This window comes from Mesocricetus auratus, unplaced genomic scaffold, assembly GCF_017639785.1.
Source record: "Mesocricetus auratus isolate SY011 unplaced genomic scaffold, BCM_Maur_2.0 Super-Scaffold_100004, whole genome shotgun sequence".
NCBI classification, from domain to species: Eukaryota; Metazoa; Chordata; class Mammalia; order Rodentia; family Cricetidae; genus Mesocricetus; species Mesocricetus auratus.
In genome coordinates this window covers 18,512,383-18,531,335 of record NW_024429189.1, presented here as the reverse complement: position 1 = coordinate 18,531,335, position 18,953 = coordinate 18,512,383, and the positions used below count along the sequence as shown (strand labels likewise).

Genomic DNA, 18,953 nt, shown 5'->3' with positions numbered 1-18,953 from the left:
TCCCTGAGTACTAACTTTCATGGTACCAAAAGGCCAATGGCAACCTCCAAAACAAGGAAGCAACCGACTGCTATGGCACTTATGTACCACGACAACCAGCACGGCACACTTAGGTGGTAACCGAAAAGTCTCTAAGTGGACTTAAATTCCACTCAAGAGGAAAACCATGCCTGATACTGGAAACAGAGCCAACTATCCAGAGCTAGTAAAGCCATGACTTTTTGTGGAGAACCTACAACCTCCACTTCCTAAACCAGAATAATCCCCAACTATATTCTAAATACTTCTCATTATACTAACAGGTAAGTATAGTTCTCATCCTGCATCAAGGAAACTTTTCTTTGTAATAGACAGAGACCCTTACAGAAAGGCACAACTAATTAAAATGCAGACTTGTGGAACCTATCCAAGTGCAAATGTCTATAATACAAGTCTGGCATCTAAGGCTTAGGGAACACTGCAGAAGAGGAGAAAGAAAAACTGGAAGAAATAGTCTCTCCAGAGCAGAGCACTGAAAAAACACATACGAGTAATGTTATATAGACCAAGCAGATTAGAAACAAACACACACACACACACACACACACACACACACACACACACACACCAACAACAATTAATGAAAAAACAAGCAGCCATGAATTTAAAAAGAGCAAGGAAGGGTATATGGGAAGGTTAGATGGAGGAAAGGGAAGGGGCAAATGATGTAATTATAATCTCAAAATACAAAAGAAGTAATATAAAATGTTTGCAAATAAATAAAAACTTCACACACAAATAATAACCAGACTCCAAATCTATGCAACATGAACTTCTATACAACAATTCAATTAACTTTTAGAGTTAGAACAGACATTTGTAATGGCAGTTATAGAGCTTGACAGTGTATTTACTATTAGTAAAATATGTACTTTATGTACCCACCCAAACCAAAACATCTGTAACAGAATTAGACCTAGAACAGCAATCAGCTTATATCATCTTCCATAATGTGTCTTTTTCTGCATTCCATCCTTCCTTAACCCATATATTTAGCCTTTCTATTCCTCTTTTCATGTTATACTGTGCGCACATACAGTTTGCTTTATATAAACACTAATAAGAGTATATATACCTCTCTAAAAAGAATTATTGACATGCATGTGAAGCTGAGAGGTTACATATAGATGTTGTTTATCAGAATCCACACCTAGTCTTTTAAATTCTTTTATTTTTTTAGATTATAATATATTCTGGATATTTTCACGTCAACCTGAAACAAGGTAAAGTCATCATAGGGGAGGAAGCCTCAATTGAGGAAATACATTGAAAAGATAGGACAGCAGACAAACCTGTAATGCATGCTCTTTAGTAACTGATTGGGGAGGGCCCAGGCCACCTCTGGGCTCATGGTCCTGGATCTTATAAGAAAGCAGGCTAAGCAGGCCATAATGAAGAAGCTAGTAAGGAGCACTCCTTCACAGCCTCTGCATCATCCTGTTTCCTTAGTTCCTGGCCTATTTTGAGTTCTTGCCTTGATTTCCTCCAGTGATCAGCAGTGATGTGGAAGAGTAAGCCAAATAGTCTCTTCATCACAGCAGCAGAAACGCTAAGACATATGTAGTGACATATTATTTATGATTTATCAAAGTCTGAGTGAAGATTCAGAAAAGAAAGTCGGTCTCAAATTATAGAGATCAGGCACTGGTGACACACCTTTAATCCCAGCAGTCAGAAATTAGGAGATGGTGGTACACACCTTTAAACCTAGGACTCAGGATTCAGAGATAGACAGATCTCTCTGAGTTCAAGGCCACCAACAATTATTTCACAAGAATCTTGGCACACAAACTGGTCTGTTCAGGAGGTAAATGCTCAACTCTTCAGGATTGGAACTTTATCTCAGGTAAAACCGAGTGTGAGATGTCTCAAATGTATAGGGCTATGAGGACAGAGGGGAATATTAAAGTCGTATGTTGCTAATATTGCAATCAATTTGTAGGGACATGATTTATTACAGCAATGGAATACTCAGATAAATATTCCCCCAAATTAGAAACCAAACATAGATTAACATATGGTTCTGGAATGTTGTTAAGAATGTATTATAGAGAACTGGCCATTTAGGTAGCACAAGAACAGGACAAATCTGCTACCAATCTTCCAAAGACAGCAGCAGCCCTATCTTTACAACTTCTGACAGACAAACCTGTATGGGTTGCTCAATGGCCTTTAACGACAGAAAAATTGCAGGCTTTAGAAGAGCTGGTACAGGAGCAACTAAATGCTCATCATCTAGAGGAATCAACCAGCCCTTGGAATTCTCCTGTATTTGTTATTAAATCAGGAAAATGGAGAATGGTAGCAGATTTAAGAGCAGTTCATAAGGTGATACAGCTAATGGGCTCTTTATAGTCTGGAATTCCGTTGCCTTTTCTATTGTCAAAAGGATGGCCTCTCACAGTTACTGATTTAAGGGGTTATTTTTATTATACCATTACAAGAAAAAGACAGAGAAAAAATTGCCTTCACAGTGCCTACTTATAAGAACTCTCAGCCGTCTAAGCAGTATCAGTGGAAGGTTCTCCCACAGGAAATGTCAAATAGCCCCACCCTGTAGCAATATTTTTTAAGGCAGCCATTGGAAATAGTACATAAGCAATTTCCTCAATCTATAGTTTACTGTTACATGAATGAGATTTTATTACCTGACTCAAACATAGATAACTTAGAAAGAATGTTTGAACAAGCAAAGAAAATTGTGCCTTGTTGGGGATTACAAATTGCTCCTGAAAAAAACACAAAGAGGAGATTATATTGATTATTTAGGCTATAAAATAGGTTCACAAAAAATTAGATCCCAAAAGGTGCAAATTCGGAGAGACTGATTGCAGACTCTTATTGCCTTTCAAAAAAATTTCTAGGAGACATTTCCTATCTACGCCACATTATTGGAATAAAACCTGATCAACTGATTCATTTAAAGAAAACATTAGATGGTGACAAGCCTAAATAGTCCCAGGGAATTAACAGCTGAAGCTACCAGAGAATTGGCATTAGTGGAAGATGAATTACAGATTGCACATGTGGATCATATAGACCCAAAGTTTAATATCATTCTAGTCATATTGCCCTGTAAGAATTCCCTTACAGGAATTTTAATGCAGAGGAAAGATATTATCATAGAATTGATCTTTTTACCATACAAACCAAGAAAAAAAATCTTATGAGGAAAAGATTTCTGAGTAAATTCTACAAGGAAAAATGAGAATTTGTCAATTAACAAGAATAGATCCAACAGTATTATACTACCTTTCACTAATGATGGAATTGTCTAATTATGGATAGACAGTGAACCCTAGAAAAGAGCGTGTAGTAATTTTTTAGGAGAGGATAACAACAATTATCCCAAAAACAAGAGAATTAAATTTATAAAGAGAACTGGATTCTTCCTCGAATTGTACATGAAACACCAACCAATAACTGGAGTCCCTACATTCTATACTATGCAAGTAAATCAGGAAAGGCATGTTACCAATCAGGAAATTTGAGTAAAGTGGATCTAAGTCTTTACAGTTCTGTCTAAAATTCAGAATTATATGCTATTCTCATGGTGTTAATGGATCATAAGGAACCTCTCAACATAGTTACTGATTCACAATATGCAGAAAGAGCTGTTTTAAATTTTGAAACCATTGAATTTATACTAGATAACTCAGAATTGACTTCATTATTTATTCAGTTACAAGACATAATCAGGGACAGGAATCATCCCATTTGGGTCTTCTGCACGGCCTCCAGCACACGGTTATCATGAAATTGATCAACTATTGATAGGAAATGTGAAAAAGGCCTCAGAATTTCATAAAAACCAACATGTCAATAGCAAAGGTTTGAAAAAAGACTTTTCCATCACATGGCAACAAGCCAAGGAAATTATAAGGAAATGTCCTACTTGTTTTTTATACAACCAAACTCCACTACCTGCAGGAAGTAACCCAAAGGACACGAAAAGGAATATCTGGAAGATGGATGTGTTACATTTTGTAGAATTTTGAAAATTAAAATATGTACACTACACCACTGATACCTATTCAAGTTTTCAATGGGCAACTGCTTTGAGTTTGGAAAAGACTGATTTGGTAATTTCACAATTGATAGATGTCATGGCTATCATGAGTATATCTGCACAAATAGAGACAGAAAATGCTCCATCACATGTCTCTAAGAAAATGAAAGATTTTTTTGCTTATTCCACAATCCTACAGGGCAGGAAATTATGGAAAGATCAAATAGAACTCTAAAGGATATGCTAAATAAACAGAAAGGGATGATAAAGAACCCCCCAAAATAGATTACATAATGTTCTATTAACTTTGAATTTTCTGAATGCTAATGAGAAAGGAACAACAGAGACATTGGATTAAAAAAACAAAAAAAATCACGGAATTAAATTAGTTGATATACTTCAAAGATGTCTTGACCTCTGAAAGAAAACCAGGTAATGTTGGGAAGACGGTTTTGCCTTTGTTTCCACAGGTGAAGAAAAGCTATGGATAACAACAAAACTGATAAAGATTTTACTTGACTAAGACACCTCTTAATTAGAAGAGATGATAGTTCATCAAACAGCATAACCGTTTAATGTAAAACTATAAAACTCACCAATGTTTTTCATTTGATCAGATACAACTTGCCAAAGTAGAACCTCCCCAAAAATTTAGGGTTGGGGAAGGATTTTGTTTTTGTCTTTTCAGGATAATAAAGGGATCCAGATAAAGAATCTGGAGACCACTAGAAAACTGAGACATCCAAAGAAAAAAGACAAATCATCCAGAAAAATTGTCCCAAGTAAAAGTGTAAATTGGTCTATTGGTATATCATATTTTCAACAGGACAAAATTTCATAAATCTTCCCAAATGTTTGTTTCTACTTTTTTCTACAGATATAATGTAAATGATTCTTTTATAGTCCCAGTCCAATTAAAGATTAAAGCTGGCTTTAGAGTTGGAGTATGGCTCACTCTCATTCTCTAAATCTAAGCATGCGTGTTACAGAAAAGTAAAAAATATCTGTCTTATGTCAGAAGAGCCACCTGATACGGAACAAAAGAAAAATCACATATTTAAGGTCTATTGTACTGAAATGCCTTGAGGGACCTATCAAAAGACACTAATCCAAAACTGGTTCCTTCCATTTCCTGACACCATGGATGAAACTCCTTCCCTGAAAATTAAATAACCTAATGGCTACTGAAAGAAAACATATTGTTTTGAATGAAAGAAGAACTTTAGAAGCCCAAGTAAAAAATTTAGAATTTGTAGATCAAAATTGGTAAGGATTAGATTAGGAACCTCCCCAAAGTTAGGGTTGGGGAAAGGTTTGATATCTTTCCAGAAAAATAAAAACAAACATCCGTCATCAAAGTCTGTCACATCATTCCAGAAAGGGCCCTCCCCTGTGTATCTAGGCTGAGAGAGTATCCCTCCATGGGGGAATGGGCTCCCAAAGTCCATTTGTGCATTAGGAATAAATACCAGTTCCACCCCAAGAGGCTCCACAGACTGCCTGGTTCGGTCCTATGCTGTTTCCCCAGCTGACTGGCTGTGTTCCATGAGCTACCACTTGCTCAGGTCAGCTGTTTCTGTGGATTTCCCTGGCATGGTCTTGATTCCTTTGCTCATCACTCCTCCCTCTCTACAACTGGATTCCAGGAGTTCAGCTCAGTGCTTAGTCATGAATCTCTGTTTCTGATTCCATCAGCTACTGGATGAAGGCTCTAGGATGGTATTTACCCTTCTCATTATAGAGGAAAGGCATTTGAGGTAGCCTCTCCACTTAGATTCTCCTGGGGAGTTGATGGGGAGTGGGATAGGAGTGGGGCCAGGGGGGTCATAAGAGGATAGGAGAGAGAGGGAACTGAGATTGATATGTAAAATAAGATTGTTCCTAATTTAAATTAAAAAAAATAAAAAAAGAAAACCACCTTGAAGAATTTAAGACCTTTGGGGTCGGGGGCAAGCATCCAAAGAAGAAGGGAGAACTACCTGGAAAAGATTACCAAGAAAAGAAATAATCATACTTAATGTGATCTCCAAAAAGAAGACTGAATCCAAGCTGGGCACAAGACAGACAGACAGACAGACAGACAGACACACACACACACACACCTTTAGTACCAGCAGATGCAGGAGGATCTCAGTGAGTTTGGACTCACCAGTTTAGGATAGATAATAAAGTAGTTCCTCTAAATTGCCAAATGTAAATGGACTTGATATTTTCTCGGAACTTGTCAAATGTAAATGGACTAGGTATTTTCTCTGAATTTATCAAATGCAAATGAACATTGTTGATGAACTTGTTGCCTGTATATACTGTATATAGTTTTACTTATGTTAGTTGTAGTCCTTTTGTATTAGACAAAAGGGAATTGCAATGATATGTTATTTATGATTTATTAAAGCTTGACTGAGGATTCAGAAAACAATGTCAGCTTCAAGCTATAGAGATCAGGCACTGGTGACACACAGCTTTAATGCTAGGACTCAGGATTAAGAGACAGAAGATCTCTCTGACTTCAAGGTCACCTAAGAATACATTGAACCAGTCTAAGAGAGAAACAGATCACACACCTTTAATCCTACTGGGGTATAAAAGCGAGAATCAGGATATTCAGTAGTGTAAGAGGCACTCATTCTCCAGCCACACTGAGGAGAGGTTATTGTCTAAGGCTTGGTGAGAGCTCGTGAAGACAGGATCAGCCTTTTTGCCTGAGGTAGAAGTAAGATGCTACTGGCCATCTGCTTTGCTTTTCTTATATTCAGTCTCTGGGTCATTTATTAATTCATGTTACAGACATACCCTTTCCTTTTCCTCTCTCCTAACTTTCCCACATATCCCACATTGTTCTCTTTCAAATGCATGGCCTGTTTTTTCATTAATTGTTGTTATATATACATTTCTATTCCTAAGTACAAGAGGCTCAGTCTGTGTGATGTTACTCATATGTATGTTTTTAGGTCGATGACTTGGAATTGATAACCAGTTGGCATGTTCTTCCCTGGGAAGACTATTTCTCTTATTCTCAACATTCCTTAGTTGCCTGTGGTTCTTTGTGTAGGGCTGAGGCCTTCTGGGTTTCCTCTGCCCACTTTGGTATGTTTATTGCTGTTTTTCTTTTCCACTCATGGTTCTGCCATTCCAAGGAAACACAATCACAGCAAACTTCCTGTTCCCTAGGCTCTCAGAATCTTTCTGCAGCCTCTTCTGCAAATCTAAAATGTTCCTTGAGTCTTAGAAGCATGAATGCTTTGTACACATATCCATTGGGACTAGTCTTCCACAACTTTGCAATTTGATTGGCTATGCTTTTCTGTAGTGGTCTCTGTTACAAAGACACATTTCCTTGAGATGGTGAGGGTTACACTTCTATGTGCATATAAAGACAAGTATTTAGAATGTAGTAGAGATTATGCTGATTTATGAAAATAGTAGTTATAGATTCTCCTTCATGATCTTCTTACTCTTCCTGGGTAGTTGGCTAGGTTACCCTGTTGTAGAGTGGGGTAGTCCAATTAGAGAGCTTCTGGTTAGGCAAGGCAAGCATGCTATCAAGTTATCATGTTATGGTGGTCCTTGAGATTCACAGGTGTCATAGCTGGTACGGTAGTACTGCTGCTTATTCCATTCGGTTGGAAGCCTGCAGGGTGCCTCCTAGTTCCAAGGTCTCTCACTGGAACTAGAAGCTCCTGGATTAGATCAAATTCATTGTCCAGTAAGCATTTGGGATCCTCCTGCTCTGTCTCCCCAGTGTTGAGACTACAAGCACATGCCACCATGTCTAGCTTTTTATGTGGGTGCTAGAGGCTGAATTCAATACTCTAATGCTCGCACAGCAATCACTTTACTGACTGACATATCTCCCAGCGCTCCATATTTTGAAATTAAGTAACTATTTACTTATTTATTGCTTTGTCTTCCCTAATAAGATATTAAGCTCCATTAGGGATTTAGTATTTATTACAATTTATGAAACAATCCTTGGTTAAATTGATGGCACACAAATATACTTTAAAATAAATGAATAAATACCCTTAATGTAGAACTAAAAAAAAGTTTTAAAATATTTCAATAGGTAAAATGAAAAGTGCATAAAGGTAAATTAATTATGCTAGAAGGGCTTCATATGCTAATGTTTTTAAACTGTACCCTGATGTTGTGACAAGTATTTTCTAGTAATTTTAGAATATATCAGTACATGGATACATCATTTTTCCTAGAGAAATGATATCACATTTATGTTTAAAACAACTTTACTTTGATTTATTTGCTTTAAAGTTTTATTTTATTTTTTTACAAAAATGTAATTTTCACATATATAAACTTTTTGAGAAGATATATGTATCATATTGCACAAATACTGCCTCAGTATTTTCTGACTTCTAGTGTGGGTAGAAAATAGACACAGAGATTGTATAACTATAAGTATTATGAGGGGGTGCAAAGTAAAGAAGGAACTACAATTTACAGTAGAGCATCAAGACGTGTCTGCAGCAGTGCAAACCTTTATCAGCTAAAGTGGGGCGGAGCTGAGAAGCATATGCACAGGAGCTGGAGCATCCCGGGCGAAAAGCAAGATCCTAGTCAAAACCAAAATAAGATGAAATGACACAGAATGGTCAGGACAGCATTTATAGAGCAGACAACACCAGAGCAAATATATAAAGAGATGAGGGAAATGGCAATATAGATAAAATGTATTCCTGCTCAGATTCTTTTTTCCAGAAAGAATATCAAAAATATTGATGAATTTTAGTATCAGAAGAGAATCTTAGAGCCTCGTAGAGTGATCATTCTGGAGGATTTACCAACTATTTAGATGACATGATTTTAGTTTGTTTCAAAACCAAATCACTTTCCTTTTATACCACACACTGCAGATTTTTATGGAGAGGAGGTATTCAGTAAATACATGTATAATGAAGAATTTCATGAAATCTGTATCGACAAGGGCCCTTTCTCCATTTAACACTTTAGTTCACCTATTAAGATTCTACAATGAGAGGTGTAAAGTAATACAGAAATGTATAAATACAATATCTACTACCATATGCTCTTTTGAGGGTTAGTTTCCTGTCTCAACTCAGACTAGACATAGTCTCCTAGTTACTCATTTAAACCTAACCTAGGTGTAGATGTGGCAAGGGTTTATCTTTTCTTTTTCTTACTCTCAATTTTCTTGTTTTGTTCTTTCTTGATTGGGACTCACTTTAAATAGACTGCATTAAATGTTCTCTTTCATATATGATTCAGATAATGGATATCTAGCAACAGTTTGACAATGTGTGGGGCAGATTTTTCTTCTGTGAATGTTTTTTATAGATGGCAATAACTTCAATAATCAACTAACTTAATTGAAAAAGATGGTCTTATACATTCTGGATGAACACATCCAGAAACAAAGCTAAGTCTGGGAAGAAAGCTCAGCTGGTAAAGACCTGCTACCAAGCCTGACCAACTCACCATTCCTGGGTGAAGGAAAAAATACAAAAAGAAATTAAAGACTTCCTAGAATTCAATGAGAATGAATACACAACATACCCAACTTATGGGACACTTTGAAAGCAGTGCTGAGAATAAAGTTCATAGCACTAAATGCCCACATGAGGAAACTGGAGAACAGTCACATTAGAGAATTAATAGCACAACTGAAAATTCTAGAACAAAAAGAAGCAAAGTAACCAAGAAGGAGTAGATGCCAGGAAATACTCAAATTGAGGACTGAAATCCATAAAGTAGAAACCAGGAAAACATTGCAAAGAATCAATGAAACAAAGAGTTGGTTCTTAGAGAAAATCAACAAGATAGATAAACCTGTATCCAAATTAACCAAAAGGCAGAGAAAGAGCATGATAATTAACAAAATCAGAAATGAAAAGGGGGGCATAACAACAGACACTGGGGAAATCCAGAGAATCATCAGATCATACTTTGAAAACCTGTACTTTACAAAATTCGAAAATTTAAAGGAAATGGACAATTTTTCTGAATAGATATCATTTGCCAAAATTAAATCAAGAACAGATAGGCAATCTAAACAGACCTATAACCCCTAATGAAATACAAGCAGACATCAAAAGCCGCCCAACCAAAAAAAGCACAGGCCCAGATGGCTTAAGTGCAGAATTTCTGTAAGAAATTCAAAGAAGAGCTAATTCCAATACTCCTCAAAGTGTTCCACACAATAGAAGCAGGAGGTTCACTGCCAAACTCTTAACGAGACTACAATTACCTTGGTACCCAACCTACACAAAGACATAACTAAGAAAGAGAACTACAGACCAATATCCCTCATGAACATTGATGCAAAAATACTGAATAAAATACTAGGAAATTGAATCCAAGAACACATGAGAAAAATCATCCACCATGATGAAGTTGGCTTCATCCCAAGGGTGCAGGGATGGTTAAACATACGAAAATCTTATCAATGTAATCCACCATATAAATAAACTGCTAAAGAAAAACCACATGATCATCTCACTAGATGCTGAAAAAGTATTTCACAAAATCCAACACTCCTTCATGATAAAGGTCCTAGAGAGATCAGGGATAATAGCAGCATACGTAAACATAATAAAAGAAGTATACAGTACACCAACATCTAACATCAAACTAAATGGAGAGAAACTCAAAGCAATTCCTCTAAAATCAGGAGCAAGAAAAGGCTGGCCACGCTCTCCATATCTCTTCAATATTGTACTTGAAGTTCTAGCTATAGCAATAAGACAACAAAAGGAGATCAAGGGGATACAAATTGGAAAGGAAGAGGTCAAACTTTCACTATTTGCAGATGATATGATAGTTTACATAAGTGACTCGAAAAACTCTACAAGGGAACGCCTACAGCTGATAAACACCTTCAGCAAAATGGCAGGATACAAGGTTAACTCAAAAAAGTCAGTAGCACTATTATATACAGACGATAAATGGGTTGAAAAAGAAATCAGAGAAACATCACCCTTTATAATAGCTAAAAACAGCATTACATATCTGGGGATAACGCTAACCATACAAGTAAAAGACCTGTATAGGAAGAACTTTGAGTCTCTAAATTATGAAATTAAAGAAGATATCAGAAAATGGAAAGATCTCCCATGCCTTTGGATTGGTAGGATCAACATAATAAAAATGGCAATCTTGCCAACAGCAATCTACAGATTCAATGCAATCCCCATCAAAATACCGGCACAATTCTTCACAGACCTTGAAAGAATATTAATCAACTTTATATGGAAAAACAAAAGATCTCGGATAGCCAAAACAACCCTGTACAATAAAGGAACTTCTGGAGGCATCACCATCCCTGACTTCAATTCTATTATTGAGCTATAGTCCTGAAAACAGCATGGTAGTGACACAAAAATAGACAGGTAGACCAATGGAATCAAATTGAAAACCATGATTTTAACCCACACACCTATGAACACTTGTGTTTTGATAAAGATTCTAAAATTATACAATGGAAAAAACAATCTTCAACAAATGGTGCTGGCATAAGTGGATATTGGCATGCAGAAGACTGCAGATACATCCACGTCTATCGCCATGCACAAAACGTAAATCAAAATGGATCAAAGACCTCAACATAAATCCAGTCACACTGAAACTCTTAGAAGAGAAAGTAGGAGGTACTCTTGAATGAATTGGTACAGGAAACTGCTTCCTGAACATAACACCAGTAGCACAAACACTGACATCGACAATTAACAAATGGGACCTCCTGAAACTAAGAAGCTTCTGTAAGGCAAAGGACACAGTCAACAAGACAAAATGACAGCCCACAGAATGGGAAAAGATATTCACTAACCGCATATCTTACAGAGGGCTGATCTCCAAAATTTACAAAGAACTCAAGAAGCAAGACTCCAAAACACCAAAGAATCCAAATAAAAAGAGGGGTACAGAACTAGATAGAGAATTCTCAATAGAGGAGTCTAAAATGGCTGAGAGACACTTGAGAAAGTGCTCAACATTCTTAGCCATCAGGGAAATGCAAAATAAAACAACTCTGGGATACCATCTCACTCTTGTCAGAATGGCTAAAATAAAAAACACCAATGACAATTTATGATGGAGAGTATGTAGAGAGAGGGGAACACTCCCCCACTACTGTAAGTGCCAACTCGTACACCCACTTTGGAAGTCAGTATGGAGATTCCTCAGGAAAATGGGAATTAGTTTACCACAATACTTAGAAATTCCAACCTTAAGCATATATCCAAAAGATGCAAATTCATACAACAAGGACATGTTCATAGCAGCATTATTTACAATAGCCAGAACCTGGAAGCAACCTAGATGCCCCTCAACTGAAGAGTGGATAGAGAAAATGTGGTACATTTACACTACATGGAGTACTACTCAGCAGAATCTTGAAATTTGCAGGTAAATGGACAGCACTAGAAGAAACCATCCTGAGTGAGGTAACCCTGTCACAAAAAGAGAAACATGGTATGTACTCACTCATATATGGGTTTTAGACATGGATCAGGGAAGTGCCAAGTCCACTGACCGAGAGTCTGGGGGACAGGAAAGAACCTAAGAGAGATATGCATGGTACCTCAGAGAAGAGGAATGAGGCAAGATCTCCTGAGCAGATTGAGGGCAGAGGTGGAAGGGAATGGGAGCTGGGAAAAAGAGAGGGGGAGAAGAGGAGAGAGGAGGTCATGGGAGAGTAAGAAGGTTGAGGTGGGGGAAGAATAGTGGAGAACAGGATGAGACATACCATAATAGAGGGAGTCATTATAGCTTTGAAGAGAGATTTCGCACCAGTGAGATCTATAGCGATCTACAAGGATGACAACAACTGGCAAACTAAGCCATAGTGGAGAGACTACCTTAAATGCCCATCCCTGATAATGAGTTTGGTTACTACCTTATATGCCCTCCTAGAGCCTTCATCCAGTGACTGATGGAAGCAGAGGTGAACACCCACAGCTAAACACTGAACTGATATCCTGGAACCCAGTGCCAGTGAAGGAGGAGTAATGAGCAAAGAGGTAAAGAATGGGCTGGAGAAACCAGTAGAAACAAGTGACCTGAACAATGGGGAGCTCTTGGACCCCAGGCAGACAGCTGGGAGGCCAGCATGGGACTGACCCAGACCACCTGAATGTGGGTGTCAGTGAAGAGGCCTGGACGACCTATGGGGCCCTGGGCAGTAAATCGGTGTTTATCCCTCGCATACAAATGGACTTTTTGTGTCCATACCATAAAGAGGGATGCTCTCTTTGCCTGGACTCTAGGGGGAGTGCCTAGACCCTGCTGTGAAATGACAGACTCTGGAGATCCCCTATGTGGAAGGGAGTGGGGATAGCGTGGGAGGCTGGGGGTATGGTGGGGGAGTGCGGGAGGAGGGGTAGGAGAGGGAGCTGGGATTGATGGGAAACAAGCTTTTTTCTAAAAAAAGTAATAAAATATAATGAAAAAAGAAGAAATTATCACATAAAAATGTATAAAGTTTTACGACATGTAATAAAAAGCTAGAAAAGAAAACAACAGTGAGAAAACAAAAAACAAATCCTCCTATGAAACATGACTGAGCTTCCTACAAAAACATAAAACAGTGTATTTACTCATGGCAGAAAAACTCCTTACTCAGGGTATTTGAAATATGCCATAAATTATCACTATTAGTCAAGGCAAATGCTTTCTATGCGCTACTTCATTTACTCTTTGCAATAACCTGAGAAACACAATGTGTATTCCATTTTACAGAAAGTCATGAGTTGAGGAGCAGAGCCACTGAGAAAGAAAGTAGGCAGAGTTCCATATCGCGTTCATTCGAACTGAGGTAAGCGCAGTGGTAAAAGACAGGTGGCAAAATACAGCACACAGGCAATGTAGGAGATCTTTACATGATGTTTCAAAATGCAGAAGCGCTAGAGTAGGAGGTGGCGTTTCAAAGCAGTGGAAAGTAAACTGAAAGCGAGTACTGGAAATCTCCTTCTGATTCTTCCCACGTCTGCAGGGACTCATTCTGTACAAGTGACTTCAGAGTAAAGCGAATGTTTGGAACACAGATGAGCCTAACTAAGTCTGGGTAAGAATGTTCCTGCTCTTTTCAATCAGAGAATTGAACTGGTGAGTTATAACTGCTAGTTTAACTTTGGTTTTCTTTGGTTAAATGAGAAGCTATAGTAAGCCATAGTCTTGATGTGTATTTTGTTGCTATGGTAAATTAACTGATTTTTCAGGTGCCTGAGGTTTTTCTGTCTTTCATGGGAACTCATTCAGAATGACACAAGTTGGATGTCAACTTCTCTTGATACTAGGATAGCCAGAAAGTATCTCAGTATTTATAATGGAACATCCATCAAATATGAATCACATTTTAAAAGAAGTAGAAGAAATAGTCCTGAAGTTCATATGGAAGCACAAAAGATACAAGTAGCTAAAGTAATCCTACACAAAAGGCACCAACTGCAGATATTGCAAAACCTGATTTCAAACTACACTGAGAACTACAATTAACAAAACAGAGCACAGTACTGGAACAAAACATACACACAGACCAACTGAATAAAATAGACAGATAAACTTACGAAATTAGAATCACCTAAATTTTGACAAAGTTGTCAAAAGCCTACATCCAAGAAAAAAACCTAAATTGATGCTGGGAAAATATGATATCCACAAGTAGGAATAAGAAACTAGATTTCTAACTTTTTATAAAAAAATGAGTAAAACTAAAGAAAAGGTCTAATATAATAGCTAAAAACTCTCAAAGTGTTAAAGGAAAACATAGAGTACTTTAAGCTAAAGACGTGGACAAAGGATCTCTGAAAACAGCTCATGATACAATTGTAGGGGCAGGGTAAAGTGGTTCAGTGAAATTAAAGTGCTTCTGCACAGAAAGGAAACAACTGGCAGAGTGAAAGACAATGTATACAACAAGACATGGACTAAAAGTATACCAATAACAACCTAACCATTATGTTGTGGTCCCATAGACTTGTATGTTTGAATACTTGGTCCCCAGTTGGTTGAACTGTTCAAGAAGGATTAGGTGCAGGCCTGTTAGAGGAGGTGAAAAATAAATCAATTTCTTTGGAAGAGGAGATTTCAAAATGCCCTAATGTTGTCTCTATTGTGTGATTATTATTAATCACTCAGAAATTGGTCTACAATAAAAAAGAGCAAGTGGGGCAAAAGAAATACAATAGTACAGTTTGAAGGAAAAAAAAAAACAGGCAGCAGAAATTTTAATGCTAGAACCTTGTTCTGAAGGATATCAGGAGAGGCCTGTTCTGAAAAGTAATTGAGAGAAGGGTTCCCTCAGCACAAGACCCCACCCAGCTAAGCTTCCAGCTTGTGGAAGGAAAAGGCAGGAAGAGTGTGGCCCTGTTGCAGGAGGTTTGTCACTGGGGTGTGCTGGATGGCTAAAAGACTCTTGTCATTCTCGGTGCCCTCTCGGCCTCCTGTGAGCAGTTTTCAAATGTAAGCTCTCAGCTGCTCCTGCTGCAAGGCCTTTGCTCTGTCATCATGGCCTCAATTTGCTGAAACCATAAAAGCCCAATTACATGCCTCTTTGAAAGGTTGTCTTGACCCTGGTGTTTTATCACAGCAACAGAAAAATAATTGAGACACAGTGTAATTCAGAAGAAAACATGAAGTAGTCATGTTAAAAAGACAACAATACCATATAAATAAGTAATATTATTCATTTTCTCAAAAACTGTCATTTATGACAACAATATTCTCTCCCCCTCCTCTCTCACACTCGCATGCATGCACACACATATACACACACACAGGCGAACGTACACACGTTAGTATAACACTAGTTGGTAACTACAAATTCAAGAGAAAACAGATTTTAAGTACTTGTACTCTAAAGGAATCTGGAAAAGAGAGTAATATGGGAGAGGGAGGAGCAACATGTCTTGCCTCAAAGGCTGCAAAACTTTTTATTTTGTTCTAATAGAAAGGTAGACTTTCTTCACAGGCTAAATTTTATGGTGCTATTGAAAAATAATTATTGTAAATCAGTATTTCTGATTTCGTGGAAAATTATTGAGGTTTCATTTTACATCACCCATTTTATTTTACAAGAATTTCAGATGAAGGCCACTGCCCCATTTTTAGTCATATGTTTACAATATCCCAAGTAAAATTTAACATATCTCTTCTGATTTGTTTACATTATATTTCATTTGGAAAATTTCAAATATAGCTTCGATCTGTAGTCATTTAAACATGTAAGTAGTCATATACAGAGAATTCTGGATGAAAGGATATGCTGGAGAGAAAAAGACAATTTGGCAAGTTAAATTGTAATTGAGTAATCATATTATTTACAAGGCTGTAGTTCTTACTTACCTTGAGTGTCTTATTTCTTTAGATACTGTCTAAACCACACAGCCTTCAATATCTATCTTACAGAGGCAGAAGTGGACATCTCCAATGCTCTCCTAAAAGAGAAGCATAGGAACATATAAACAAGGGTCTAAACGAATCTCACTTCTTTAAATAGAAAAAAAAATCAAACTAAAGACTTTTTTATTCAAGAAAACAAATTTATTTAATAATTGAAGGTAAGGAGAAGCTGGGTCACTTTCTAGAACATATTGTAAGTAAATAAAAATAACCCCAAATTACACTGAGACTTCTGTTTAGAAAAGTCAAACATTTCTGTCAAATAGATTTTAGTCTTCTCTCTCTCTCTCCCCATTTACACTCATCTTATGTTGGGTTGGAGTAGGATGTGTGTCATGGAGTTCAGAGGACACACCTCAGGAGTCAGGGCTTTCCTTTCACCATATGGTCTGTACAGAAGGAACTCGAGCTGTTGGGCGTGGTGGCAAGAACTTCTACCTCAGAGCCATACACTGGACCCTTAACGTAGTTTTTGATGCATGTCATAGGGAGAGCACTTTCTGTAGTACTTCTTTTTTTTTTTTGGTTTTATGAGACAGGGTCTCTCTGTATTGTTTTGGAGGCTGTCGGTCCAGCCCAGCCTCGAACTCACAGAGATCCGCCTGCCTCTGCCTCCTGAGTGCTGGGATTAAAGGCGTGCGCCACCACCGCCAGGCTCTGTAGTACTTTTTAACTATCCAGTTACTGTATACATTTTTTTGAGATTGTAATTTAATTATAACATTTCTCCTTTGTCTTTCCTCCCTCCAAGCCCTCCTATATACCTCTCGGCTTGCCTTCAAATTCATGGTCTCTTTTTCTATTAATTGTTATAGCATGCATATATGTATTCCTAAATATAGCCTGTTGATTCCATATGATATACTAGTATATAACTTCTCAGAGCTGACTGTTTGTTACTGGACAGCTAACTGGGATTGCCAAAATTTCCCTCTTCCAGCTTTACTCAGTTTTATAAAAAAATAAAAATAAATATGATTTAAAGCACACCAATTCCAGTGTCCTCTAAGATTTTTCAGATATTAGAAATTTGTTCCTTGTTCATAACTGCTCCAAACATAATCTGGATTATATCTGAATTGTCGTAAGAGCCAGATTAGAAAAAAAAAAACCCAATAAATTCAAACCTTCTCCCTTGTGAGAAAACTAAAACTCTATTCTTGTCACATAAACAGCCCAATCAGGATTTCACAGAATCTTTAGAAAGCTTGGCAGAAAAAGTTGTTTTTAAAAAAGAAAATGAGTCTAACTGACAAACGGATTTATCCAGAGAATATGGCCTTTACCTAAAAAATCTTATTCTCGTCATCCAACAGTGCAGTTTTGCACAAGACTTCCATGCTATAGGGCCACTCCTTTAAGAGGTGGTTTAAGGGACTACAAAGTCTCAATCTACACAGAAATGATTTTTGAAAACAATACCATTGTTGCTTTTTAGTTATTACTAACAGTTTGTATCTGTATATTAAACTACTGAGATACTTTAAAAATATTAAGGCAAGGTTGGTTGTTAGTTATTCAGATTTATTTTTTATGATACTAACAGTATATCTTAAAAACCATAGTCTGATTGCAAACGCAGTGTTCTATATGCCTAAAAAGCCATTTAATATGGCTTAAACTTGAAATACAAATTTGTAGTCTTAGCATATCTTTTATGAAAAAGTATGCTTTCTTAAAATATTTCTGTGCATCTAATTATAAGATACAGCAATTTGTAGAGAAAAATCATGCTTTCTAGCTTCACATAGTATATGAGTGCATCTATGCAACTTTCAGGATTCTACTCATTTGTATCCTGTAACTTTAGAAACATTTTAATCTACATGTTCAGTGATGTGATCAAAACACTATCATAGCAAGAAATTACAAAATAAAATAAAATTTCAGTCTTTCATTATAATAGTAATTAAAAATTTAGATTTAAAATCATTTGTAGCTTGTGCTTGCTTTATAAAGGTCCCCAGTTTTTGAAAAAGAATTTTAATTCATGGATGATATATGTTCATAACAGTTTTATGCAAGAGAATACTTTAGCCCGAGCCATTACAAGCCATTGTTTAATACCAATTAAGACCATCAGAATGTTTATTACAAATTCTTCAAGGAAACCTTGAATTGGTACAGTTTAAATGTAACGATTACATTTCTTTGTGGCAAAGAGTGGAAGCCTACTAGGTATGTCTATGACCTTCTGTAAAAATCTAAAGTGACTGACCGTAATCTTGCCCACTGACAACTTTTTCTTCAGACCTCTTGCCACATGTCTAGTTAATCTGGCTTCAGTAGGCAATATATCTAAAATATAGAGGAACCAAAGTTTTCTTCATGCTGATGATCCCCATGCTTCACAAAGTACCAATAAGAAGTGAATTATGTTACTGAAAAAAAGTAATATTTTCCCTCTTTTTCTCTCTTCACCAGTATTTTCTAAAAATATTCCCCTGATACGGACAAAGTATCTCTTTGGTTGAAATAGTTTGTTCCTGATAGAACTGTCCCCTTACCAACAAGGGCAGGCTGGCATTGAAAT

At 37.0% G+C, this 18,953-nt stretch overlaps 1 long non-coding RNA gene across 1 annotated transcript in view; it reads right to left on the bottom strand.

Annotated features, from left to right (window-relative positions):
• The window catches only part of LOC106021059, a 135,770-nt gene that overhangs the window by 4,075 nt on the left and 112,742 nt on the right, over positions 1 to 18,953 (bottom strand). Inside the window, exon 2 of the long non-coding RNA XR_001196411.3 lies at positions 16,364 to 16,455. This is a non-coding gene — a long non-coding RNA (uncharacterized LOC106021059). The remainder of the gene's footprint in view (positions 1 to 16,363; positions 16,456 to 18,953) is intronic.